Source organism: Panthera leo, chromosome F3 (genome assembly GCF_018350215.1).
Source record: "Panthera leo isolate Ple1 chromosome F3, P.leo_Ple1_pat1.1, whole genome shotgun sequence".
NCBI classification, from domain to species: Eukaryota; Metazoa; Chordata; class Mammalia; order Carnivora; family Felidae; genus Panthera; species Panthera leo.
Genome location: NC_056696.1, coordinates 13767765 through 13794512, shown reverse-complemented (window position 1 = coordinate 13794512; position 26748 = coordinate 13767765). Strand labels below are relative to the sequence as shown.

Here is a 26748-nt window from a genome sequence, read left to right as displayed (position 1 = left end):
ACAGGACATAATTAAAGAAGTATGCACTGGCATCTCAAATAACTGCTTTCAATTACAGCATTTCAAGAGTATTAAGGGGAAATATTTTAAACAAGACCACTGCAAAAATAGATTTTGTCATTAACTTTGAAATAATATTTGACTTAAGGCTGAAATTTCCATGTGCCAGGTCTGGATCTCACAAGCTGATGCTGATTGGTGCAAGAGAAATTGAATCATTATGGTCCTATCGTTCAAGGGGGAAAAAAATCTTCTCTCTCTCTCTCTCTCTCTCTTTTTAACACAGAGAAAAACTGTATTTTTCCTCTGGTAAGACTCGCGTTTTATTTTGCACTTGAATCTAAGTCATATTTCACAACCTTGAGGGGCTTTCATAATGAAACCATTTCAAGGTGAAGTCCACGAATGGGTTATGAATGTGGCTGTCTCTGTGTGTATGTAGGCGGTGGGGATAGGCCTGCCCCCCACCATGAAGTATGTTTATATGCCCTGTAGCCCACATTGTTAAGTATATGCTATACATGTTCATGCTGAGATGTATACATAAAACCTCCATATTAGGTGACGGGCAAAGTGGGCAGATTGCCTGGGCTGGTACATTCGTAATCTGAAGTTTGCTTATTGTAATTTTTCTCATTAGGTCATTTTAACGGAGATTATAATAATTATAAGATAGTTGCACAACACTGACAAGTTACAAAATGCCTCCCTCGTATTGTGCTGTGTAACGTATTGGAATGCTGTTTATTTCTCTGAACAAATACTCATTTACCGAGCGTCTAACATACGGCAGGCCCCGGGGCCGAGCGATAAACAATGAAGCTCCTTCCTTGCCCTCCTGGAGCTTATGGTCAGATGGTGGGTATAGACAAGTGAAAGACCAGAAAGCAGGATGGAAAAAAAGCTACGGTGGAGGGTAGTCAGGGTGGCACAGAAACTCTGAATAGGGTACCTCACCCCAAAAGTGGCTTCTCCTCTTTTACCTTAAACTTGGTTTTCTTTTTTTTTTTTTTTTTTTCAACATTTTTTATTTATTTTTGGGACAGAGAGAGACAGAGCATGAACGGGGGAGGGGCAGAGAGAGAGGGAGACACAGAATCGGAAACAGGCTCCAGGCTCCGAGCCATCAGCCCAGAGCCTGACGCGGGGCTCGAACTCACGGACCGCGAGATCGTGACCTGGCTGAAGTCGGACGCTTAACCGACTGCGCCACCCAGGCGCCCCTAAACTTGGTTTTCGAAACAGAAGGTTAATGCAACTGTCCAATACAGGTATCCCCTCCCCCTTTGCAAAAGATGGCAGTGTGCCACTTTGCTTTGACAGAAGGCCTTACGCTTGTGCCTGTTTTCATGAACCAAAAGAAATCGGAAGATGTTTGCTTTCTCACACACACACACACACACACACACACACACACACACACACAAAAGGTGAAAAGTGAAAATAGCGTTTTGGGTTTGTTTTGCAGAACTGTTAGGAAGGGCAGCGCACACCCTGAGAGCCACGGTGAGGCCGCCAGTTTCCTTCCCTGGAACTTCCCTGGGCATCTCAGCATCCAGCTTTGAACTGTGTCTTGTGAGCATGTGTGCTTTATCGAGTTTATTTTTGTATCCATTAGCAAGATGTGCCCTAAGGTATCAGAAAAGCCTAAGAGAGGTTATTTTTGGGGTCTGGGCATGCCCAAAAAGTTTTCCATGTAAATTAATGGTAATTGTTTCTTCATTTTACTCCATTTTGGCTTATAAAAGATTTCATAGGAACACTCCACTTTCAGACAGCGGGGTGGCGGGGGGGAATCTATATATCACCTTAGCGGCTCAAGCACATATACTTAAAAAAAATTTTTTTAACGTTTATTTATTTTTGAGAGACAGGGCATGAGCAGGGGAGGGGCAGAGAGAGAGAAAGAGACACAGAATCTGAAGCAGGCTCCAGGCCCTGAGCTGTCAGCACCAGAGCCCGACGTGGGGCTTGAACCCACAAACTGTGAGATCATGACCTGAGCTGAAGTCACATGCTCAACCAACTGAGCCACCCAGACACCCCCACATATACTCTTTAATGGACCAATGGCTCCTAATGACGATAGCAGCAATTGGGCAGATATCGTGCAATTTACCGATCACTGATGGGCATTAATGAATCAATAAACACAGCATACATTTACTTTTGATTATATGTACACGTTCTTGGGTACACACGCGGGGAGAGACAGAGACAGAGAGCACATGCACGCGCCATACTACTCCTTATCCACCAAAGATGGGTGTTAAGCTCTGTCTACCTGTGGGGATGGGTTAGGTCTCAGCTATCCCTGCTGTCACTCACCCAACTTTCACTAATGGTGTGCATTCTTAAATTTTTTTTTAATGTTTTATTTATTTTTGAGACAGAGAGAGACAGAGCATGAGCAGGGGAGGGCAGAGAGAGAGCGAGACACAGAATCTGAAGCAAGCTCCAGGCTCTGAGCTGTCAGCACAGAGCCTGACACCGGGCTCGAACTCACGAACTGCGAGTTCATGACCTGAGCCGAGGTCGGACGCCCAACCCACTGAGCCACCCAGGCGGCCCAAATGGTGTGCATTCTTGACATGGCTGAAGGAAGGGTTGTGGTGAATAACAAGTAAAAGAGCAAAAAACTAACCAGTCCATGCAGCTCTCTTTTCACCATATGGATAATAGATAGAATGTTGCGATTGGATTTTTAGACTTTTAAAAAATTTTTTGGAGTAATTAAAGCTTTAAGGAGCTTAGTAATTTCCTTCAAGGTTGTACTCAATATTCAACTTCTCCATGAAGACATTCAGATTAACCCTACCCAATAATTAGCTTTTCCTTATTTTGGATACTCTCTATAGTTTGTGTGTGTGTGTGTGTGTGTGTGTGTGTGTGTGTGTGTGTGTGTGTGTATGTGTGAGCAGGGAGGGGCAGGAGGAAGAGAGGGTGAGATTGTGTATCTTATATCCTTTATTTTTATTTATAGGGAGTGAAAGGCAGTATCATGAATGTTAATTCCATTTGTTCAAGAAAACAAGAATTCTGCACTCTGGCTAAGGGAGGGGTGAAGGAGATTTAATACCCTAAATGATGATGAAAAGTGAAGGAAGAAAAATCCTTTTAATAAGGAAACTTCAAATTCTTCAGGGGAAAGCCCTTTTTTTAAGGGTTGGGGATGACCCAGATTGGTGGCATCCATACCCTTACCACAGTCTCATTGTGGGGGTGCATTTCCATGCGTCTCAGACTTTGGGCTCAGCCGTGTGACTTGCCTTGACAATGTAGGTGGGATTGACCAGGCCAGTTCCATGCCCAGGTCTTAAGAAGCCTCACATGCTTCCTTTCACTCCCTGTTGCCTCTGCTCCTTCTATGAGAGAAACATGCCTTGGCCAACTTTCAATCCCAGGACAATGAGAGACATGTGGAGCTGAGCCACCCCAACTGGCCCAGAGAAACACAGTCACCCAGGGATCTACCCAGCTGAGCCCTGCCTCACCTCAGCTCAGCCAACCCACAGATTTTAAAAATAACTGATTGTTTCATTAAACCCGTGAATTTGGGGGTCATTTGTTATTCAGAAATATTGTGTCAAAACTAATTCATATACTGCGGAAGAAATGTTGGTGCCTGGAGAGAGGAAGCACGTGGAGCTAGACACAGGCTTCCTTCTGGCTCTTCCCCTGGGCCTCCATAATCTCTGGAGAGGCAGCTATCTGGGAAAATGGCCGGCTTGCCTGGTGGTCAGCTGAATTCCTTGACTTGGTGAAATTCATTTCCTGCTTATTTGACCAGAAACTCTGCCTTTCAAAATTTAGAGCAAGATCACACAGTTTGAGGGGTGGGAGGGTATTATTTGTGGTTCATAAATCTTCAAAATCTGATAATAACCAAGCTAAATGCAGTCTGGGGCCAACAGATTAATTTAGGATTGTCTATGCTTCTTATATTCTAAAATACTATGTAAGCTCCTGGATTATAAAGGATAATCCCAATTTTTTTTTTTTTGTCCTGGTTTAGTGCCAGTAAATACAAGAATTAATTAATTAATTAATTAATATATAAACTCTTTTGCTATAAGGGCAGTTCTCTAGTGATGTGGTCCTTATTGTCAGCCAGGCAGGAGGTCATACAATCCAAAATCCCGTTTTAGCATGTGCTTTTGGTATCATTTCTGGTAAAGATTGCCTAAGGTAAGTTTCTCAATGAAACAGTCTCTTTGCAACAGAGGTCACTGGCAATTTCAGGAGCAGCTCCAGAGTTAGGATGTCCCTTAAGGAGAGTGAGACAGGAATTTAAATTCTGCTAAAGAACTAAATGTTAAAGGTTCCTGGGTTGTCAGGCCTATGTTGCACAATCTGGATAATCAGCTGAATGTTCAATTTGTCCCTTTCTTCTCCAAGCCATTCTCAATGCCACCTAATAGCTTTCAGATTCCTTCTTGCCCAACTTTCTCCCCCTCAAATCATTTGATTTATATTCCGTGATTTCGGAAGACATAGGCTGAGACTTTGAGTGATTTAATCTTTCTTAAGCAGTCCTTATTAGGAAATCTAATCACCTATACTTATACAGACTGAAGGCTAATTGCCTCAACAAGCACGCATTGAGAATGTCAATGAGCAATTTAAAACTATCTCCAAGGTCAATGTCATTGGTCCCATCTGTCCGCTCTCCTTGATCTCAGAAAAATCCATCTCTGCTGTACAGGATTATACGCTTGAGGTGATGACCAGATGCCCAAGTGGAAGCATCCTGTTGCACAGCCCTTGGACTTCACTGAAGAGATACGTCTAGAAAAAATAATCATAATCATTATCATAACAGCTGGGATATTTACCAGATGTAGGATCATCAGGGAAGTTATGCTTTACTAAGTGCTTTACTTTCATTATCTCATTGAAACCTCACAACGATCCTATGAAGTCGTAACTATTGTCAACCCCAGGGACGTTAAACCACTTGCAGTTAATAAGTAGTTGGGATGGGATTTGCACTCTGGTCTATAGACTTCTCAGTTATTGCTTTTCACTACTTTGCTGATGCTGCGTCTGCTTTCACGATTTTGCTGAAAGCATGATTTTGCTTATTTTCTCAAAAGACAAGGACATTTTTTCCCACTTGCCCTTTTTACAAGTAAAGGGTACTCTGAATCTCACTTCATGCCAACTTTCTCTTGAGAGAACTCCAAAAACACTTAACAGTTTCTGAATGTAGCGGTGAATGACCCTAGCTCTTTTCTCATTTAGACTCTTTCCATTCAGTCCAAGGGTCACCACACTGAAGTGTCAAACAAGATGGGTTTATGAAGGAAATACAGAAAAATCTAATGTGTTACTGAGAATTTCACAAGGTAAGAGACACAAGAACTACTGTGGCCTTACCCCAATGAGGTCCTTACCTCTGCTGAGTTTTACCATAAACATTAATTTTAAAAATAAATCTCACATGTTTAATTTGCTATTTTCTTCTTTCTGAAAATAACAAAGCATTCCCAAGAGATTACCTGGGGCTAAGGAGAGTAAATCACTGTTTTAGGCAGACCAAAGTTTTGAAGAAAGTCTACTCAAAGAGATTTCATGTGGCAAGCTGTCTAGGTCCTACTCGTGGGACAAGCCATAGAGTTAAAAAAAGAAAAGAAAAAGAAACTTTTTCAAGACTATGAGAAAAGCAGTACTTTATGCTATTTAGAGGAGCTTGGGAGACTTTCCCCCTCTTTGGTAAATGCCACAAAGGAGGCATTTCTCATGAAAACTTAAGTAGGAGACAGGCTGTAACATGGTGAGAGCTGGCCTCTGGGAATAGTTATGGGAGAGAGCGTGGAGCCAGGACCAGTAATTATGAGACACCAAGGAAAAAAGCAGAGGTTGCATAGACGTAAAATATTCCGAGAGGAAGAAAGAGAGTAAATGCTTTAAATGAAAGTAGTTCTCACCATACAAAACCCAACAGCATTCACATCTGGTGTAGCAGAGATTGTATTAGACTTGGACATATCCTGGAAAGTATATTGAAAACTTGGATATATATTTCAAGCTATGCTGGATCGTCGAGAGACCTGGCATTTGAATCTTAGACCTACGTTTAACAATGTGAGTGACCTTGAGCAATTTATGACAGCCCCAAATTCATTATTTGCAAAAACGGGAGTCATGAAACAACATATGTGGAAGGACCGGCATACCTAGTAGGTGTTCGAAATGTATTTGTTGCATCTAAATCGTATAGCCAGTTTACACGAGGGACAAGAAGGCCTATTGTGGCCAACAGAACTGGGAACGGATCTCAGATTTCTCAAAACCAATCACTTGGTAACCATCAGGACAAGAGGATAGAGTTCGGCTACAGAACCAAAAACGAAAAGGGTGGAGTCACTGAGTGCCTAAGCGGACAGCACTGTGGTAGGAGCAGAGAATAAAAAAGGAGCACCTATTGGGCACTGCTTCTGTCAATCAAGTTTAGGTGGCTCGCCACAAAAAGAACACAAGCATTGGGGTCAGACTTGCTTTCAAGTCTTGACTTTGCTTGTGTGACTTGGGTATAGCCTTTTCCAAGCCTCGGTTCCTGCATCCATAAAATGGGCACAAAAATACTGCCCTGCCATTTAAAGATTACAGATGATTATGAAACAACGCCCAGCAGTTAGTAGACGTTTGATGCATGGCAGTTATTGTTACTTAAAAGGCCATAGCTCCTTCTGAGCAGAAACTGAACCTCATGAATCTTTGTATTCTTCATTGTGTTTAGCACAATGCCTGTCATATATTAGGTATAATAAATCTTCATTAAATGGATAAATATATTTAAAAAAAAAAGCGTTCAATGCTCTTGCACTAATTGCCATCAGATGGAGCTTTTGTCTCACTTGAGAGTTTTTTCCCCTAAAAGACCAACCGAGCACCACCTTTGACTTCAAGACAGAAGAACTACTTGGGAGTGTAGCATATCTTTAAGACAGAACTACAATAGACATAAATTGGCTGGCTGGGGGTGTTTGCCTATTAATGGCACATTCAACTCCCACCTAAACATTGGTCATACCTTTGGTTTTGGACTCAGTCCTATATTCATTTCCCAGCGCCATCATGTCTGACAAGTCACTTCGGGAAAGTTAGTTACCTCTTTGAACTTAATTTCCTCATTCATAAATAATGACCTTAACAGTTGATGTGAAGATTGAAGGAGACAGCCTACGTAGAGTGCCAGACATATAATAGGCAGGGCAAGATTTGAAACTCGGTATGTGACACCAAAGCTCAAGCTCTTTATATTACATTTGATTTCCAAAGGGTTTTAAACTCCTTGAAGAAAGGAGCCATATCTTATTCAGAAGCACTTTGCATATACCTTAGTGCCCAGCATAATGCAGGGCAAAGAGTAGACATGTAATCAATACTTGTGGAGCTGAATTGCTTCCAACTGTTATCCATTCTGTAAGTGAATCAAGAACATTTCTGCTGGAAAATATGCCTTTGGGCCCAAGGAACCATAATTGATTCACAAAAACAAGAATACCGAAGAAACTTTCTTTCCCTTCTTAATATTATGAGACTGTTTGTTTGGGGGGAAAAACATAGACATTCTATCGTTTTGCTTTAATAAAGCTTTAGGTGAGTTAAACACTTAAGATGCTTCTAGAAGTGAGTAACAGAAAACCTAGATGAAACTAGCTTCACGAGTAAGTACGTTTATTGGCTTACGTGCTTGGAAGTGTGTGTCAGGACTGGTTCATCCAGTTCAGCGATGTGATCAAGGATCCAAGTTCCTTTTGTCTCTCTTCTGATAACAGTGTTGGCTTCATCATGGATGTAAGTTGCTCACTGGTAGAAAATAGGCTACATGTTGCCTCATTCATTTCTGGAAAGAAAACATGAGAGAAAGTATGCCACTCCCAAGCCCAGAACATATTTTTTCCCTTCATAATGTTCCCACTCCTTAAACAGTAATTGTCCTTGGGGCGCCTGGGTGGCTCAGACGGTTGAGCGGCCAACTCTTGATTTCAGCTTAGGTCATGATCCCAGGGTTGTGGGATCGAGCCACACATGGGACTCCGTGCTGAGTGTGGGTGGATCCTGCTGGGATCCTCTTTCTCTCTTTGTCCCTCTCCCCTGCTTACACACTCCCTTTCTCTAAAAAATAAAAAAATAAAATTAAAAAAAAAAAAACAAAAAACGAGTACTTGTCATCAGTGGAATGCCATGCACTGATAGGCTTAGATTAGGGATCCTGGCAAGGGATATGATATGATGGTTGGAGTTGGGGTCAATTTCTCAAATGCCATTGTTTCTACATAGGGGTGGGAGTGGAGTGGGGAAAAGAACGAAGGGGATTCAGTCACTGTGCCCCAACAAAGAGTATTATGTTCGCAGAAAAGATGTGGAAGTCTTGTCTAGATGATATAATTGGGCTGACCCATAGCTGGTTAAATAGTTCCCTGGCTAACAAGCTAGAGAGAGAAGTGACATATCACATACATCGGGAAGCTTCCATTCCTTTACCCTGCCAGCCAGATCGGGTTAAGTGCTCCTCCACCCTGCTTTTAAACAAAACTAGGAATTATTTCACACAAATACAGCCTGTTTATTATATACTTATGTAATTAGCTTCCAACCCAACCACGAGGCTGTTGAAAGCACCTGTGGCCTTACCGTCTTATTAGCCTCACCACGTGACACAGAATCTGACATACAAAGAGGTCAATTTTTAAATATGACTGAATGAGCAGAACAATGGGTAGAAGTTTTAGGAAGGGAGATTTCAAATCCTCATATGGGCAAAAAGAAAACTTCCCAACAGTAAATGTATTATGTAAATTACTGACAATCATCAATCACTTAACCATAAAGAAGATGGATGTTGGATGAGGATACCTTTAAGGTTTCTTTTGATCTTGGAATTCAATGATGTTCCGAGTTTACTGATGGTGATCATGATGTACACCACATGATGGTGGCCCAGATGGTTCCCATATAGAAGTCAGGACATCCTGGGTGGCAGGAAGGTGCTGTGATCGGTTGTTTGGCTCATGAAAATTTGAACCTTCTCTCCAGGGCCACGATCTCTACAAAGGGAGCACATTCCATTCTCCGTGTCAGCCGTGATGACCAGTCCTTGCTGATTGTGATGTGGTGTGCACTTAGCATTCTCTGTTTATTGGCCAGATTCCAAGACAACAAGAAACATAATCGAAAGAAGCTCGTGAGCCACTATAGTACCAGAGACGGGGAAAGAATTTCTTAACAGTTCGAGCCATCTTTAGCTCTAACAGTCTTTAAGGAAGAGCATAAACAAACGCAGAAGTCCACGTGGCAGACGTTCAGTGTTTACCTGGTGCTGGGTATTGCGCAGGCCCTCTGTTTAGGGCAATAATGAGCACACGGAGACAAGGTTCTGGCCTACAATGAAGTTTAGAGTTTAGTTGGATATTTGCAAGATGCACACATTGTGCGCACGCACACACACACACACACACACACGCAATACTTGAGAAATGTACAAAACGACAACCAGGGCAGCAAAGGGGTGATCAGACAATATACCACCCAGGAATGTTCTACACACAGAACAACCTTCTACTTACCTCCTATCCTGTGCTAACCATTCAGTTTGCTTCTAACACAGACACTTTATCTTATTAGGACTACTTTTTAAAAAAATATTTATTTTGAAGGAGAGAGAGAGAGCATGCACACAAGCAGCGGAGGGGCAGAGAAAGAGGGAGAAGGAGAGAGAGAATCCCAAGCAGGCTCCTTGCTGTGAGCATAGAACCCAATGGGGAGCTCGATCATACGAACTGTGAGATCATGACCTAAGCCAAAATCAAGTCAGACTCTTAACCAACTGAGCCACCCACACACCCCTAGAACTGACTTTCTTAAACTCTTTGAGTTCACTAACTATTTCATGCAACCTTAGCTTGCTCTCTGTTGAAGTCATATTTTTAGCACCATTTTTATTAGTACAAAAGTGACACATCATTCTTCTGCCCCTCAGAACCAGTTAGCATAGTGGTATATGTTCTCTCGTGTGTGTGTGTGTGTGTGTGTGTGTGTGTGTATTCTTTCACAAATTTATGAGGTTTTCACATGCTAGAACACTACATATATACATATATGTAGCTCAAACAGTCTTTAAGGAAGAGTGTAATATATACCTAACATATTCTAGATCTTTATATATATATATATATATATATATATATGCAAAATTGTTAACTGTGGTTTTCTCTGGGGGAAGAATAGTGTTGGGACTTTTATTCTACGCTCTTCTACATTGTTCTTTTAAGGAACAAAGAAGTATTTGAATAAATTACTTAAATTTCTAGGGGAGAAAATACAATCTCTAGTTGCCAGTTGTCCAGTTGCCAATGAAAAGTACCTATTCTCTTAATCTGACTCATGACAGTGGTCTTCATCTTTGGGGGCAGGGCACGAAATGAAAAAAAAAAAAGGTACTTTTTTTTTTCCCTAGAGGGGAATAAAGACAGAAAAATGAGAAAGAAGAGTCTTGAGTTTTTACTAGAACCCCAAAGTACTTAATGATTAAAAGAGCAAGTTGCCTCGGTGGCTCAGTCAGTTAAGGGTCCAGCTTCGGCTCAGGTCATGATCTCATAGTTTGTGAGTTCGAGCCCTGAATCTGGCTCTGTGCTGACAGCTCAGAGCCTGGAGCCTGCTTTGGATTCTGTGTCTCCCTCTCTCTGCCCTTCCCCCACTCATGCACACACGCACGCTCTCTCTCTCTCTCTCTCTCTCTCTCAAATAAACATTTAAAAAATAAATAAAACAACAACGACAAGCAAGTGTCAGGGGATAAAGGGCACTCTACGTTGGAGAAGTACTCATTCTCAGAGGGCTTCTCAGGGGGCAGGAGTCTTGTGTAGAGAAAGCCGAACCACCTGGAAATGAGGGAGCATGAGTCTTAGAGCTGGTTCTGCTAAACCCAGATCTTTGAACCTGGAGGAGTCATGGCATCTCTGTTGGCTTCAGTTTCTCATCTTTTAGGATAGATAATTCTGGAATATTTGAAAACTGAAAATTACCGGGGACCCTAAACTCTTCAACCTTGCCAAGTAAAGGCAATGAAAAGGAAAACGCAAACAAACTGCAAAACAAGAATCCGTCATGGCGTTCCATCATCATGTCATACACGAAAGGACACATTAGTGCCAAAGTGTAGGGACACAACCTTACGTTTAAAAAATTAGGGGCGCCTGCGTGCCTTGGTCAGTTAAGCGTCTGACTCTTGATTTTGGTTCAGGTCATGAACTCATGGTTTGTGAGATCAAGTCCCAAATCGGACTCTGTGCTGACAGTGCGGAGCCTGCGTGGGATTCTGTCTCTCCGTGTCCCTTCCCCACTTGCACTCTCTTTCTGCTTCTCTCTGCCCCTCCTCCGCTTGCATGCTCTCCCTCTCTCTCTTAAAATAAATACACATTGGGGCGCCTGGGTGGCTCAGTCGGTGGGGCGTCCGACTTCGGCTCAGGTCATGATCTCACGGTCAGTGGGTTCGAACCCCGCGTCGGGCTCTGTGCTGACAGCTCGGAGCCTGGAGCCTGCTTCGGATTCTGTGTCTCCCTCTCTCTCTGACCCTCCCCCGTTCATGCTCTGTCTCTCTCTGTCTCAAAAATAAACAAAACATTAAAATAAATACACATTAAAAAAAACTTTAAAAAAATCAGCCTTGTGTAAAAACTCTCAAAATCTGCCCTTATTTGTCTCTTTGCTTCATCGGCAACTGCAAACTTTGTCATGGACTACACTTGGGAACCTCAGCGCTAAGCCCTGTGAATTTCTTCCTGGGGCTACAGTGCCTTCGGGCTCTGATCCTGTGCCTGACCCCAGACAGCTCACCGAATGGCAAATTCAGAGACTGCAAAGGTGGAGTAGAAGCCACACCGCGGGGCACTGAGAAAATAATCATTATTGAATAATGGCCACACGCCAGGTACACATGTGGGTGACGAAGTTCAGCACTGAGAAAATAATCATTATTGAATAATGGCCACACGCCAGGTACACATGTGGGTGACGAAATTCCACGGAGAACAAAATAAACACAGGAGCTGCCTTCATGGAACTTATTCTTTTCCATTAGGGAACCAGATTACTAACAAAGACACAGGAAATACAGAGTATATCAGAGGGTCTTAGATACCACAGAGAAAAAATAAAGCCTAGTAACTTTGATAGGTAGTCATTCAAGTGTGAAAAGTGGTCAGGAATGGTCTTCCTGAGCAGAATCTAGAAGGAAAGGAAGGAGTGAACCGTGTAGATATCTAAGGGAGAGCACTTTGGCACAAGGTCTAGTAACTACAAATGCCCTTAAGTAGGAAGTGTGCTTGATATAGTCCAGGAACAGCTAGGCTGGGAGGTAAGGACAGGGAGGAAGTTGAAGTCAGAGGTAGTAAACACACAGGACCTTAGGAGCTCGGAGAAGGACTGGCTCTTCTGAGTGCACAGCAAGCTAGTGGAGGGGGTCGTGCAGCAAGTGACACAGTCTGATTTATGTTTTAATAAAATTGCTCTGCTACTGTATAAACTCTGGGTGGACAAAGGCAGAAGCAGGGAATCCAGCTGATGTTGTAATTTCCAGCCTAGGGAATAAAAAGAATAGACAGAGGAAGGTGCTCCCTGAAACATACACACGCCTGTGCTGTTTCTCCTGCCGCTTTCAGGGTTGGAGAAATAGGGAAACAATGTGTTTTTCAGTGGGAGGAAGGCTAAGATTTAGAAATACACATATCTGTACCTATTTGTGTATATATGTTTACTATATCTCCGTATGTTTGCCATATATCTTTAGGTATTTGCTTACATTGTATGCTACACATGAAATGTTTCTTTATGACTAAATGCTTTCCCTCTAGTTCCACCCTAATTTTAGTTCCCTTAAGATTTTCCTTCTTCTACTTTTATTAGTTAATTATTTTATATATTCCATGGAAACCCCATGTATCAGTCAAGATGGAGCAGGTTATGCGGCTGTAACAAACAGACCTCAAAATCTTGATTTAACACCACAAAAGTATATGCCTAATGTGAATCAGCAGGCGGACGCTGATGGTATTGGTTACAAGAGACCAGATTGAAAGAAGCTTCACTTCAACCCTTGGATCCACAGTTGTTGAGGCAGCAAAAGGGTACATGGAAAATTCTGTACTGCCTTTTAAAGCCCAGAAATAATACCCACTGTTTTCCCTCACACCTCACTGGAGTAAGTCATACAGCCCTACTAACTTCCACGAGGCAGGAAAATGCAGTTGTACCAAGTACCTGGAAGAATAAGTGGAAAAAGGTCAAACAGTCCTAATGATTCCCATGGTCTGGCTCTCTTTCTGATTGGATCCCATATTTGCTTTGTTTTTACCCTTACAGTTGGAGCTTTCCTGGGTAAATCTTCCCTGTTTATCTTAATTGAAATTTTTATTACCTATAAATACCCCCAATCACTCATACTCACGTTCAGATGACATTGTGCATTACCTTATATTGTAGTTATTTTTGTACAGACATACAAGTGACATCTGCTGTTCTGAGTGCCCACCTATCTTTTTCTTTACCTGACTAGGTTGGTCTTTGTAGCCAGAAAATCAATCCAAAGAGGTCCTAGGGGGAAATATATTTCACAAAGATTAAAAAAAAAGAAAATGGAGATGCCTGTTTCCTTTAGACCCCTTCTGTTCTTGGATAATACAACCTTCCCTTCCCATCCGTCATGCCCTCTTGGGTTTGCAATACATGTGGCAATGGGAGCAAGGAATTCCAGATGTTCTCTGCTGCCTGAAGCCCAGCCAAAGTTCATTTTGTTAAGTGCTTGCTAGCAAGGGAAAAGCGACAGCATCAAGTGGTTCCCTCCTTAGACTGACGCACTGGTGAGTGGCAGGGCGCCATCTTGAACAGTGGTGTTAGGCTTCCAACTCTGAAGACACTCTAAGACGGTCCCAAACAAAGGCATTGTTTTGATTTTCCAGGTTGGGGACTGAGCTCCACATGTCATCTCACTATTCAGAGTATCACACTTTCTTCCTTGACATTCTAGAGATTTCTGACTGCATAGCAATATGACGTGGAGAGGAAAGTGCAAAGCTGCAGAAGCCTTCCAGGTGGAACCATCTTTTCAGACTTCTTAAACAATTATCTGATTTATTAAAAGTAAGGTCTCCTCTTAATTAAGTAACATGTGTTAAAGATTGCTATTTTTGTCGGCAGTCCTATAAATAAAGGAGAGTGAACACACCGGGTAAGAAGATGCAATAGAGTGATGCCAAGATAGACAAAAATCCTTGGGAGGACTTGGGTGGTGGCGGGGGATGGGGGGGGGGGCGGTGCGGAATGTCATGTTTTAAAACAGACCCCTACATTTTGCCATGAGTAGAAACAATATTTCATTTGTTTGACTAAATAGGATGATTCTTGCAAGCGGGGACTGTTTTTCCTTTTTTTCTTTCCTTGCGTACTGCAGCCCAACATGTTGCATTGCCTACAGGAGACATCAATAAACACTTGTCCAGTGAACAGACAGAAATGGTACCAAGCTTGCTTTTTCTATCCAACAGGTGGCATTGTTGTTTTATAATTGGCCTTAGAACCAGCCCAGCAGCTAAGCAACCACCATCTGTTTCTGTTGTTGTTGCTGTTGTTTAAAAAAAAAAAAAAAATCCCACCTATTGTTCATGGAATAGGGCAGAAATGACGAGAACACATATTCTTTTTGGAGCACTTTATTGTTGAGAAGACAAATATGACTGATGAGTCATTTCTATTACAGGGCATTAGCGAATGATAAGAAATACTTAGCTTTCCCCCTTTCCATTCCTCTGGATGGACGGAAAAGGAATTCTGTGTTTTCTTTTCATTTCTGTCAGTGACCCATTTAACATAACGCACACAGCTTTAATTTACACATTAATTCCCTAAATCACTTACGTATTGAAACAGTGGCATTTACAGACTATGGGTTTCATGCTTATTATTCAAAGCTGAAAAAGGAGGGAGCTGCAAAAGAAAGACATGACCCTACCTCTATCGACCCTGCCTCTATCGTCCAAAATTTGTTGCAATCTAAGTAGTGAGATAAGATATATAGAAGTCATATTAGTAATCATCTAGGCAATAATTTAGTAATCTAGATAACCTAATAATCTAGTCATAATCTATGTTAATTTTCATGCTAACAATTTGAACTAAGTATTAAACATTATCTTTATGTGACTTTTATTTCCTATAGGAGCTTAATTAATTAGCGCACTTCTCTCTTGACTCCTTGAAAACAAACATAAAGATTTATGCAAACATGAACTTATTAATTTAACTTCAAACATGACTAAACTCCAGAATGCCAGTAATTTACTAAATATCATGAGAGTGTGCCTCTTTTCCCAAAGGTACCTCAGTTACACTTTATCCATCCTCTTAGTAGAAATTAAAAGCATATATATGTTTATATTTCTTCTCTGCTTCCTTGTCAGGAAAAAACTGTGTTCAGCTGTGAGAAGAGTGGCCAAATGACTAATTAGGGTTACTAAAATTTCATCCATTTTGATTCACTAATATAAAGCCTTTAAAATAGGGAAAGTGTAGGGGCACCTGGGTGGCTCACTTGCTTAAGCCTCCAACTTCAGCTCGGGTCATGATCTCACAATCCATGAGTTTGAGCCCCGCCTCGGGCTCTGCACTGACAGCTCAGAGCCTGGAGCCTGCTTCAGATTCTGGGTCTCCCTCTCTCCCCTGCTCGCACTCTGTCTCTGTCACTGTCTCTCTCTCTCTCTCTGAAAAATAAATAAACGTTAAAAAATTGTTAACAGGGAAAGTGCATAGATACATATATACACATGAGTCAATATATATATCCAAAAAATAGCTCATCTTTTTCTATCCTTCAAGAAATAAACAAAAAACCCACACAAACTCCAAAAATCTATAACCTTTCTTTCAGTCCAAAAATAAAATATTTCCGGGGAATGAGGAGTGAGGGTTGAGGGGAAACAGCAAAAAATAAGGGAGATCCATTTAGACACAGTTTGATTTCTAATCAGGGTATAGGTTAGCAAGAACTTGTAAATATCATAATCTTATTTAGAAATTTACCAAGCCACTTTGACAGCTCATTTTATGAGCTTGCAAGTATTTTTTTTTTTTTCATTGTTGAGGAATGGGGTATTTTGGTTAATCTAATAATCTGGTTTATACTTGCCGTGGGTACTTATTAACTCAATCCAGCTGAGTTTCAGGATTCCTAATTGGGCATCTGGCCACTTTACATGCAGGCTGAAAAGATTTTATTTTCAAAGGGAAATGACTAAGTGTTATAAATACACATTTTAAATTTCTACTAAGATATCAGTAAGAGTATTACTGGTATCCCTCATTGCAAATTAGAACTATAATAAATTGCTAGAATTCTGAAGTTTATTTGTCTGAAATTGTATTAGTACTTAAGTGTTTGCTTAATCACAGTTCAAAAGAATGAAATGTTTTCTTGTGATTCCCATGCTTGTTTTCAAGGGTTGAGAGATGATGCCTTTATATTTATTCTTTAAAAAAAAAAGTAAAGAAGAAAAAACTTGGACATAATTTTGACTCTGGGGGAAAATCCATGGCTCCCTACATTGCGTAAGATCTATTTTTGCATATTTGTTAAGACTCTTCCTAGGTTTAGTTACTTTATTTTCCCATCACAGGGAACTAGTTATCAGGGTACCAAACATATAAAATGTTGCCTCGATGCTTTTCAACTTCTTTTGTTTTCTGGAAAAACCCTAAAGTCAGGTCAAGTTTTATTTCCTAGTACTAGGAATAGCCTCCAGAAGTTTCTAGATACTTCCTAAGTACTCATGAGGCAATGTGTAATGAGAAAGGGGAAATGCTGAGTGCACATCTGGACAGAGGCTTTGGGAAAAATTAGAGAGAAGCCTGATACCCCAACATGGCAAGGTGTGGGGAATGCAGGCATTCTTAACTGTGTTGGTTGGGAAGAGATGTTGTTTACAAACCTTCTGGAATTCACCTGAGTAATGTGTGTTAAAAGAACCTTTAACAACGTGCAAACTCTTTGACCTTGCAATTCTTAAGGAAACAAATGGACTTTTGTACAGGATCTATATACAAGGATACTCAACACAATGGTGTTTGTTTTTGTTTTTTATAACAACTAAAAATTCATAATAACCCGGTGGCCATCAATAGAGGATTGGTTAAATAAGGTATACCAATTTATATATAACAGAATGTTGTAGAATGATTCAAGAGGAAGAAATAAATACCTTTATTTATTAACATGGAAAATGTTCATGGCATATTGTTGAGTGATAAAAAGGAGATTACAAGTGTTGATGCCTTTGTAGAAAGAAATATGAATATACACATGTGTGCATGTACGAATAGGAATAATCAAGAAGACCACCTACTAAAATTCTAACCATAGGGGCACCTGGGTGGCTCAGTCAGTTGGGCGTCCAACATTGGCTGGGGTCATGATCTCGCGGTCCATGAGTTCAGGCCCCGCATCGGGCTCTGTGCTGACAGCTCGGAGGCTGGAGCCTGTTTCAGATTCTGTGTCTCCCTCTCTCTCTCTGCCCCTCCCCCGCTCACGCTCTGTCTCTGAGAAATGAATAAACCTTAAAAAAATAAAATAATATAAAATACAATACAATACAATACAATAAAATTCTAACCATAGTTTTGTTTAGGTAGGATTACGGATTATTTTATTTTCTTCTTATTTACTGTGCTTTCTGCATATATATATTTATGTATACACACACACATATATGTACATAAATACACCCAGGAAAGTAAAAAAAAAAAAACCAAAATGCTATTTTTATTACACACACACACACACACACACACACAGAGCAATGAAATGAGCTCCTGAAGGTAATGTGCATGCCTTGGTTATCTAGCTCTCCAACTAATAGCTTTAACTTCCAATTTAATAAATATTTTGAACAACTCAATGTGCAAGGCTCTGTACTCCTTTGTTTTCTCACCATGAGGCCTCCCTTCTGCTCCCTTTCCTTCCCCTCTGCCCCCTCCTCCTGTCCCGTTAGGTCTCTCTCTTCCTTTTCCTCCCTCTTCGCCTCTAGTCTCTTCCCCTCATTTCACAACCCCTGCACTGGCTCTCTTCAAACACCTGCCACCATCCTCTGAGAGATCAGTCTTCACTCACACTTCCCATTCCCTTCTATATTCCCTTTCAGTTTCATTTGCTCATTAACCTTCTTCCACCTGGATTTTGCCCTTGCCTCTCAAAGAAAATTTATCTGGCAAAACCATGAATAAACTCCCAATTCTAGTTGTTCCTAACGAACCGAGAATTCCAGTAGTCTCATATGAGGGCTTATTTCTGTATTTTCTTCTGGTCTTTCCCCGTGTGTGTACATAATTTCACAGAGCTATAACTAGCATAGAAACAATCTTTGTATTTTCTTTCCTTTTTAACATAATACTGTTACTTTCTATACCTTCACTCCATATGCATCATAATCCCCCTCAACATTTGCACAGTAGTGGAGATTTTACTTATGGCTAAGACCCTAGGCTTTGGAGTTCTCTTGCTTGTATTCAAGTCTTATCTTCACCACCAACTGTCTACGCGACGTAAGTTAGCTAGGAATGCACCCTTTACTTTTCTCATCAGTGAAATGGGGTAATACAGTACTACGCCATAGAGCAATTATGAGGATAAAATGAGATGATGTATACTAAACTCTAGAACAGTGGCAAGTACATAGTAAATATTCAACAGTAGCTATTTTTATTATAGTCTATCAAAATGCACCTTCCTTAACGTGTACACTCTCTTTTCTAGACTTTTAAGTTATTACCTCTATGTTGTCATCATAAAGAAAGTTGCAGTGGGCATTTGGTGCAAATAAGTCTTTTTCTGTCTTTTAAATTTGGTTTGATTTTAGAATATAATGCCCTAAAAAATAAGTCCCAGAATTGGAAAATGAGAGGGTTCAAGAAGCCTGGACATCTCATGTCTCTGGCACACTCTTCTTCAAATGGCAATTTGTATCTCAGTTGTCATCTGCCGTTGGTGCTTACGCAAGTTCTCCCAAATACAACTGACACTGGATAGCGTCATTCCTTCAATGACTGTCAGGGCCATAGATGTAAAACTGGACTCCATTGTCACATCAGTAAGAATCTCTTTGACTTTCTATTGTGGCCAGTCTTTTAGATGCTTACCCACCTATTACATTTTGTCTTGCATAAATCAGCTTCTCCTTAATGTTCAAAACTATTGATTTTCCCCCACAAAACTGCTCTGCCTCCTGTCACCTCCATCTGCCCCTTATAGAGGGACACCTCTATCCACCCAATTTCTCAGGACAAAAGCTTGGAGTCACCCTGGGCACTCCACACCCAGCCCATCAGCAAGTCTGTCTCTTTTTCCTCAGTAGAATCTGGAAATACGATTCAATCAAAGACAACCCATGCTACAGAGGTGCCCGAGTGACTTTTTTGGGTTGACACAACTGTTCCATATCTTGCTTATGGTGTGATCACTTGACTGTGTATATTTGCCAAAGCCTATTGAAATGTACACTTACCACGGATGAATTCTCTATACGTAACTTATACCCCTATGAAACTGATTCAAAATTTTTCTCTTGCAAGCAAGACAATTTTGCATTCAATTTGCAGCGCTTTGCCCTTTGTGCTTTACAAGAAATCCAGTTTTCCAACACATTTTAGTCTTTGTCCTTGATTTCCCATTTGGATCTAGACTGTGTCTTTCCCCCAAAGCTGCAAATTCATAAAGGCCTCTCCCTACTTGGTCTTGTCTGAAGAATTCGCTTTTACAAGAGGACTCAGGCCACGTGGTCAATTTATCTTGCAGCAGTTCCACCTGACAGGGTTGCCCAGTGGAAGAGGGGTCATCTGTCCTTGAAGCACCCAGCACCTTCTTGAGCAACTGTGCATAATGGCTCCTCATGCAGGGTACCACCTGGAGCTAGCCGTTAACAGTGCTTGAAATGACTGCCTTCATCAATTTTATTTTGAGGCTGAGTGAAGGCTTGGGAATGCCAGAGGGACGACACTGTGAGTAGTTATTCAGATGTTGGCAGTTCACATCCCAAGGGAGTGAGATTCAAGTTAGGGGGAAGGGATACATCCAGAGAAAGAAGGGTGTTCAAGAAGGCCTGACATAAAGAATCCTGGGAAATTAGGGCAAACACCCAGAAGAAGGGGTGAAGATTAATGAGAAGCCAGATCCTCCGGAAGCAAAGACAGGAGATCCTGTTTTATGATTGTACCTGGCTTCTTGCTTGGGTTGGAGCTCTACAGATACCTGGAGCTTCTAGAAATAGAGCTGAATTCCTAGTCCCCCTTGGATGTTGAAATGCAGACCACTCCTTTGGGAACCCGCCCTAAAAAACGTATCCTTTCTTTTTTTTTTTTTTTAAGCTTTTAAAATTCATTTATTTTGAGAGAAAGAGAGCCCCAGTGGGGGAGGGAGAGAGAGATCTCAAGCAGGCTCCATGTGTTCATTGCAGAGCCAGATGCAGAGCTCGATCTCAAGAACCATGAGATCATGACCTGAGCCGAAATCAAGAATCGGATGCTTAACTGACTGAGTCACCCAGGCCCCCTGCAAACTCATCCTTTCATAAGACTACATTCCTTGCTTCCAGAGCACTTATCAGTTTGTAACAGTAGATTAATTAATGCAATGTTTTCATTACAGTCCCTTCCTGTCTGAGTTCAAATCTCCATGAAAACAGTACCTCCCCCTATTGTGATCATTATTCTATCCCTAGTACCTGTCATATAATATTTATTTAACTAGTATTTCTTAAATAAACAGTCCTAAGAGGTAAGTACTGTTATTACCCGTGTTTTCCACAATGCAACTGAAGACAGGTTAACATTAAAAGCATAAAAGGCAAAATTTTTTAATGTTTTTTAATTTTTTTAGAGAGAGGGAGAGAGAAAGAGAGGGAGAGACAGAGGGAGAGAGACAGAAAGAGAGAATCCCAAGCAGGCCCCACACTATCAGAGCAGAACGTGACGCAGGGCTCTATCCCGTGAACTGTAAGATTGTGACCTGAGCCAAAATAAGGGGTCAGATGCTCCACCGACTGAGCCACTCAGGTGCCCCTAAACTGCAAATTTTAATTGTGTTATGGAATATGGACGGGTAATGTGAGTTAGTTTTGTCTGGTTCCCTCATTGTCACACGGCAGCAAGACAGACTTTAAAGGAAGGGAAGTCAGAAGTAAGGTTTGATGAAGTAGAATGAGGCAAGAAAAGTTCGAGCACATTTTTGGCTAGAGTCCACGAGAAATAAAATACACCGAAGACAAACGTCTCTCCTGCCCCACCGATGTCATGGAAAGTACAAGGTCTTTAGGCTCAGAGAGGCCTGGGGTTGGGTGTCAGTATTTACCTCCCACAAGGTGAATAATCTTGAGAAAGTAACCTAACTCTTCTGCGATCCCTCATTATACATAGAAACAATTGATCTTTCATGAGCTTCCTGCAAGAACTAAATTACACGGTAGCTTGAATCTAGCAATTGGATCCTAAGGCGTTTGCATAAAAGCGATGAAAATGTATTTCCGAAAAACCCTTGCATAGAAAACTTTATAGCAGCTTTCTGAATAATAGCTAAACACTGGGAGCAGCCTGCTGGTCTATCAATGAAAAAATGGAAAAGCACACTGGAGTGTATTCACCCAATGGACTACTTTTCAACAATAGAAAGGAGCAAAGTACGCAATGTGGATAATGTCATCAACATATTATAAGCTCAAAAGGCCAGACAAATGCTGTATGACTCTATTTACATAGACTCTATTTACAATTTTACTTTGTGAAGTAAAATTTAATAGAAGTGATCGATAATGTAATAACTAGAATAAATGGTTGCTTTTGTAGAAGGAGGAGAGCAAAGATTGACTAGGAAGGGGTAGGATGGAATTTTGTAGGGTAATAATAGTATTTAATTTCTTGAAAGGGATTTAAGTTTACACGTATTGTATGTATATATATTTCTCAAAACCCAGCAAGTGTTCGCTTAAGATTTACGCAAAGATTGGGGCGCCTGGGTGGCTCGGTTAAGCGTCCGACTTCGGCTCAGGTCATATCACAGTTAGTGAGTTCGAGCCCCACGTCCGGCTCTGTGCTGACAGCTCGGAGCCTGGAGCCTGCTTCAGATTCTGTGACTCCCCATCTCTCTGACCCTCCCCTGTTCACATTCTGTCTCTGTCTCTCTCCCTGTCTCTCTCTCTCCCAAAAAATAAAAAAATGTTTAAAAAAATTTATGCATTTCACTGTGTGTAAATTCTACCACGGAAGAAAATGAAACTGTAAGCAATACTGAACTAGCGATGTGGTATAGGCAGGGGTAGCACGGTCATGGCTACAGGATAACTAGACTAGAACTAGTAACTGTAGAACGACTAGAACTAGGCCCCGTTTACCTAGCTTGATGGCATTTTTTAAAAAGGTGTTTTGCTGGAGGGATGAATAGATAAATAAATAGTTAATGAAACAAGTCTGGTGAAGTGCGAACGGTAGAATTACAATGGCGGGTCAAGGTAAAACACTTTGAACTTCTCACAAATCCCCACAAACCTGGGGCCACGACCTCAGCTGAAATCAAGAGTCGGATGCTCAACCAACAGAGCCACCCAGGCTCAGGGATCTCTGGACATGCACAGTGCTTCGTTTGATGCTCTCTGTGCAAACTGGGCCTTTTTGTCAGCCGCGTGTTAACCCATGGTCCCTAATCAGCTGCTGGCTCTTTGAGAAGAGTGTATCTGATCCATCTGTCCCCCTCACAGTTCCCAAAAGACAGCCTTGCACACGGTAGAAAGTAAAGATCAGCTGTTTACCTAACCGATGAAAGCTCTATCAGGAAGAAAGTAAGTTAGATAGAAATATGGGTATTTGGAAACAGGTCCCTCTTTGGCATTTCCATGACTACACAGATCACTGTTTTCAGGCGTAAATGCTTGCTCAGCCACTTTTTTTCTTTGTGGCAATTCTCTTTACACCCATCAGGTTTTGAAACCGTTGGTGACAGATTCTTTTTGCGTGTGGAGGACAGTGGTATCTTTCAGAGGCCAGCCGAAACAACACCAAGAAACAGCACCACCATACTGGTGAATGCATGCATAGGGTTATGTTCAGCTGTTCTCCCCAAATGCTTGTGCTCAGTAGAAAGCTGAATGTCATTTGGGTGTTGTAGCCAGAATAGTGTTTATCAGTTCAGGCCACACTAGGAAATTAGCATGAGGTTATATTCTCTTGTTACGTTCTCTCTTAACCCGAAATTTACAAATAGTTTCATGTCACAAAGAAAATCTGGTATAAATCTGCTACTCCAGAATGCACATAATAATTAGTGGTCAAAGAGGGCCAGGTTTAAGGGGGAAACTGGGCATTTATTGCAAAGGAAGTATTAGAGAAATTTAGAGCTAAACGCGACCTTGGGTATTTTGAACCCACAGTTTCACTTTCATGCTAGAGAATGGACATCTAGAGAGTGTAAGTCATTGGCTAAGGAAACTTGGTTCATTAGAAGGGTTGATGGGGAAGCAGGCTCCCGATTCCCCCTACAGTGCTCCTCACTTCTCCATACCACGTGATTTAAGAGAATTTGATGTAAAAGAGTTTTCCGTGTCTTTCCTTTAGCCACATCATGGTCACCATCATTGCCACCCATAACTGTGCTGCATCTGACCATGTGCCACGTACCGGCAAACCTAATTCATAAATTATCTGACCACATGCACATACATTATGTCTTCATGCATTACCGCCTTATGAGGTCGCATCAAGTTGTAAGAACCCTCCACCACCATCTTCTGAGATATTTTTAATCCCATCTCACAGATGAGGAAACTAAGCTCACGGTGCCGGGAATCAACTAATCGGCAATTCCTGCTTCAAAGGGTTCACACCTGAGTGCAGGAGAAAGTCTTTGGAAAGGTAATTCCGCCTCTCCCTCACAGTTTGATCAGGTAGTTTCCAGCGTGCCTTTGCTCGCCACAATCGAAATCTGATGACTTTGTTACCGTCATGATGATCTCATGGGGGAAAGGACAGGAAAAGGTAGAGGTCTTTCCTTCTATCATTCATGTTTCTTCTTCTCCTTTCTTACTCCAGGGGCTCTGTAGGTACTCTTCACCCCAATTTCCCTTATATCTTACAGCTATCTGCCGCAGAGACTTATTCCTTCTTTCTTGGTATTTACCATTCAGTCCTTACCATATACACACTACAACCTGTCACAGTTCAGCACCCTCAGACAACATGTTTGTCATGAGAGCCAGGAAATAATGCAGGTAGAGTGATGGATGGTTCAACGTCCTTTCCGAAAAGAATCTGAGGGAGCAAAAAGTCATCAGGGTTCTGGGCTTGGGGGTAGGGGGTCAGTATCAGGCGGAGTATCTCGTAGCTTGAGGGAGAGTCAGTTTTCAGGAATACCATTTTGGCTTTCCCTTTTCTTGATGCTGAAGTGAACACAATTGTATTTCTTGATGGGCCACGTGTTCATTCCTGCAGCCTGCCAGCCTGGGTACGATTTGGATCGACAGGTAGTTCCATTCTGTGTAGGGTGTTGGTGCCACAAACGACACCTGTAAGAGATTTCAAAATCTGTCCTGTGACTTTTTAATCATTCCAAACAAATCTGTTTTCCCAGCGCCGCTCTTCCTGCCCTGGAACCCACCTCTCCTCTTTTCTTTTCTTTTCTTTTTTTGTTGACCAGCAGTGGGAGGGACAGGGGCAGGGACAGCCTTGGTAGTGGCACCCATTTATTAGGTGCCTGACCTTGGCCACATTACCCGATTCCTCAAAATCTCCATTTCCCTTTGGCCAAGTGGGTATAAAAATAGCGTTCACCTCGTGTAATGATTGAGTTAGATGATGCGGTATTAAGTATCATGCATGTCACGTGGTGCTTAATAAACATTAGCAAATGTTATTATTAATCTGTCGTGATACCACCATCCAATAGCAGCTGAGACCAGAAGCAAGAGACCGAGCAGAAAAAAAGAAGAGTAGGAGTAGATTTGAAGCAGAGCAAGCCAAGGACAACACCGGACAAGAGACTGTTCTTGCTCCGCATTTCTTGAAATCCCTGCTGCTGAAACGCTTACAAATCTTGGGCTTATGAATAAAGCCTTGCTTTTCTGTAATTCACAATCAAAATGTAGGCATTGACAAAGAGGAAGAAAGACATCTCTTTATCTGCTTTTCTACATATGGGCAAATGAGAAACAGAGTACAGAGAGACGGGTGGAAGGGTTCAGGTGGATCCCTCCACCTGTGCCCCAACATTGCTCTTTGTAGACAGTGTCTTTATAGACACTGAAGGGCTGGCATCTCTCCTTTCCTTCAAGCTAGGAAACGGACCCACCTCAGCCTGCCACGTGGGCAGAAAAGAACCGAAGTGTGTTTGACTTCCAAAAGGGAGGCGGATGATCTTGGGAGGAATTGTAGTTTTCACTTACTAGGTAACTGTGTGAGCTGAAGGTTTACTAGCTAAAATGCACAGCTTATTGGCAGAGAAGTGTGATGTTACCTGGTTGGACTACACATAGGTATCGTGTGGTGCAATTCACTTTTGGCAAACCCAACCCAGGGCACATGACCTTGATTTCCAAGGTGGACTTGGCCTTAGTTGAGCTTCTTCTTCTTAAGGGGAGCAATGTGGTTGGGTCCCTACATATCCCTTTCCATTTTTTACCAGGAGTCCAAGTGTAAGCTACTACAGTTCTTGGATCCATATTACAGTAATAAATAATCATGGTTTTGATGGCACCTTTGTGTCCCAGAAGCCACACCACAGTGCATTTGTATTTCTACCTCCCAAGATCTGCTCTCTCCTCTTCTGTAGGAAGAAAGACAACATAGGACAGGCTCACAATAACACATCAGTGAGGCTTATCCAGAATAAATGGGAAGAAAGCTGCCACAGATCTATACAACGTTCAGATTTCTTGACTAGCTGTGTGTTTGAAAGTAAGTGGGAGGGTGCAGATGGAAAGAGGAAGAAAACTCACCGCCTATCTTGCAACCCATCACTGTGTCCCCAGAGATTCCCAAACCTCCATTTTACCCAGCCTGCTAAGAATGAGGACTGATTCATTGATTAACATACTAAACAAGTATCGAATATGTCTTATAGTCAAGACACTGGGGACATGGCAATGAACAAAACAGACAAAAGTCTCCACCCATGAAAAGTGGTAGGTAAGATCAGAGATTCAATGTGGGTGTGGGGTGTGCAGTGTGGTGGGCAGGAAGAGTGGATATAGAGGCCATTGCACGGACTTTGGACTTTACTTTGGATGATACGGGAAAACGCTGGAAAGTTTTGAACACAGCAGTGACATCATCTGACTTACTTTTGATCTTTCTGACTACTGGGTGAATTTAGCCTAAGGAGACACAAGGGCAGAGGCAGGAAGAGGGGCTCTGAGGTTATTGAGACCACATAAACAAACCATGATGACAGGTAGGGCCAGGGATGACAGTTGGGGGGGTAATAATTTGGGTGTTATCATTATATAAATGGCATTTGAAGCCTGGAAAAAGGTTGAGCTCACTTGGGGACAAAGTTCGGCCAACTACCGATGGCTGGGCTCTCCAACATTCGGAGGACGGGGAGTTGAAGATGAACCAGTAAAAGACACGGGGAAGGAATAGCCGTGAAGGTGGCACTACTTGGGACCCCAAGTGAAGGAAGCACGTCCAACACAGCTGCTAAATCAAATAAGATGAGAATTG

The 26748-nt window shown here is 41.8% G+C and overlaps 1 long non-coding RNA gene across 1 annotated transcript; it reads right to left on the bottom strand.

Annotated features, from left to right (window-relative positions):
* Positions 1 to 4499: 4499 nt before the first annotated feature.
* Positions 4500 to 9080, bottom strand: LOC122211882. The gene is made up of 3 exons (XR_006198880.1): positions 8866 to 9080; positions 7696 to 7852; positions 4500 to 4788 (listed from the first exon to the last, which is right to left on the bottom strand). It is a non-coding gene; the product is annotated as an uncharacterized LOC122211882 (long non-coding RNA).
* Between the last annotated feature and the right edge of the window lie 17668 nt (positions 9081 to 26748).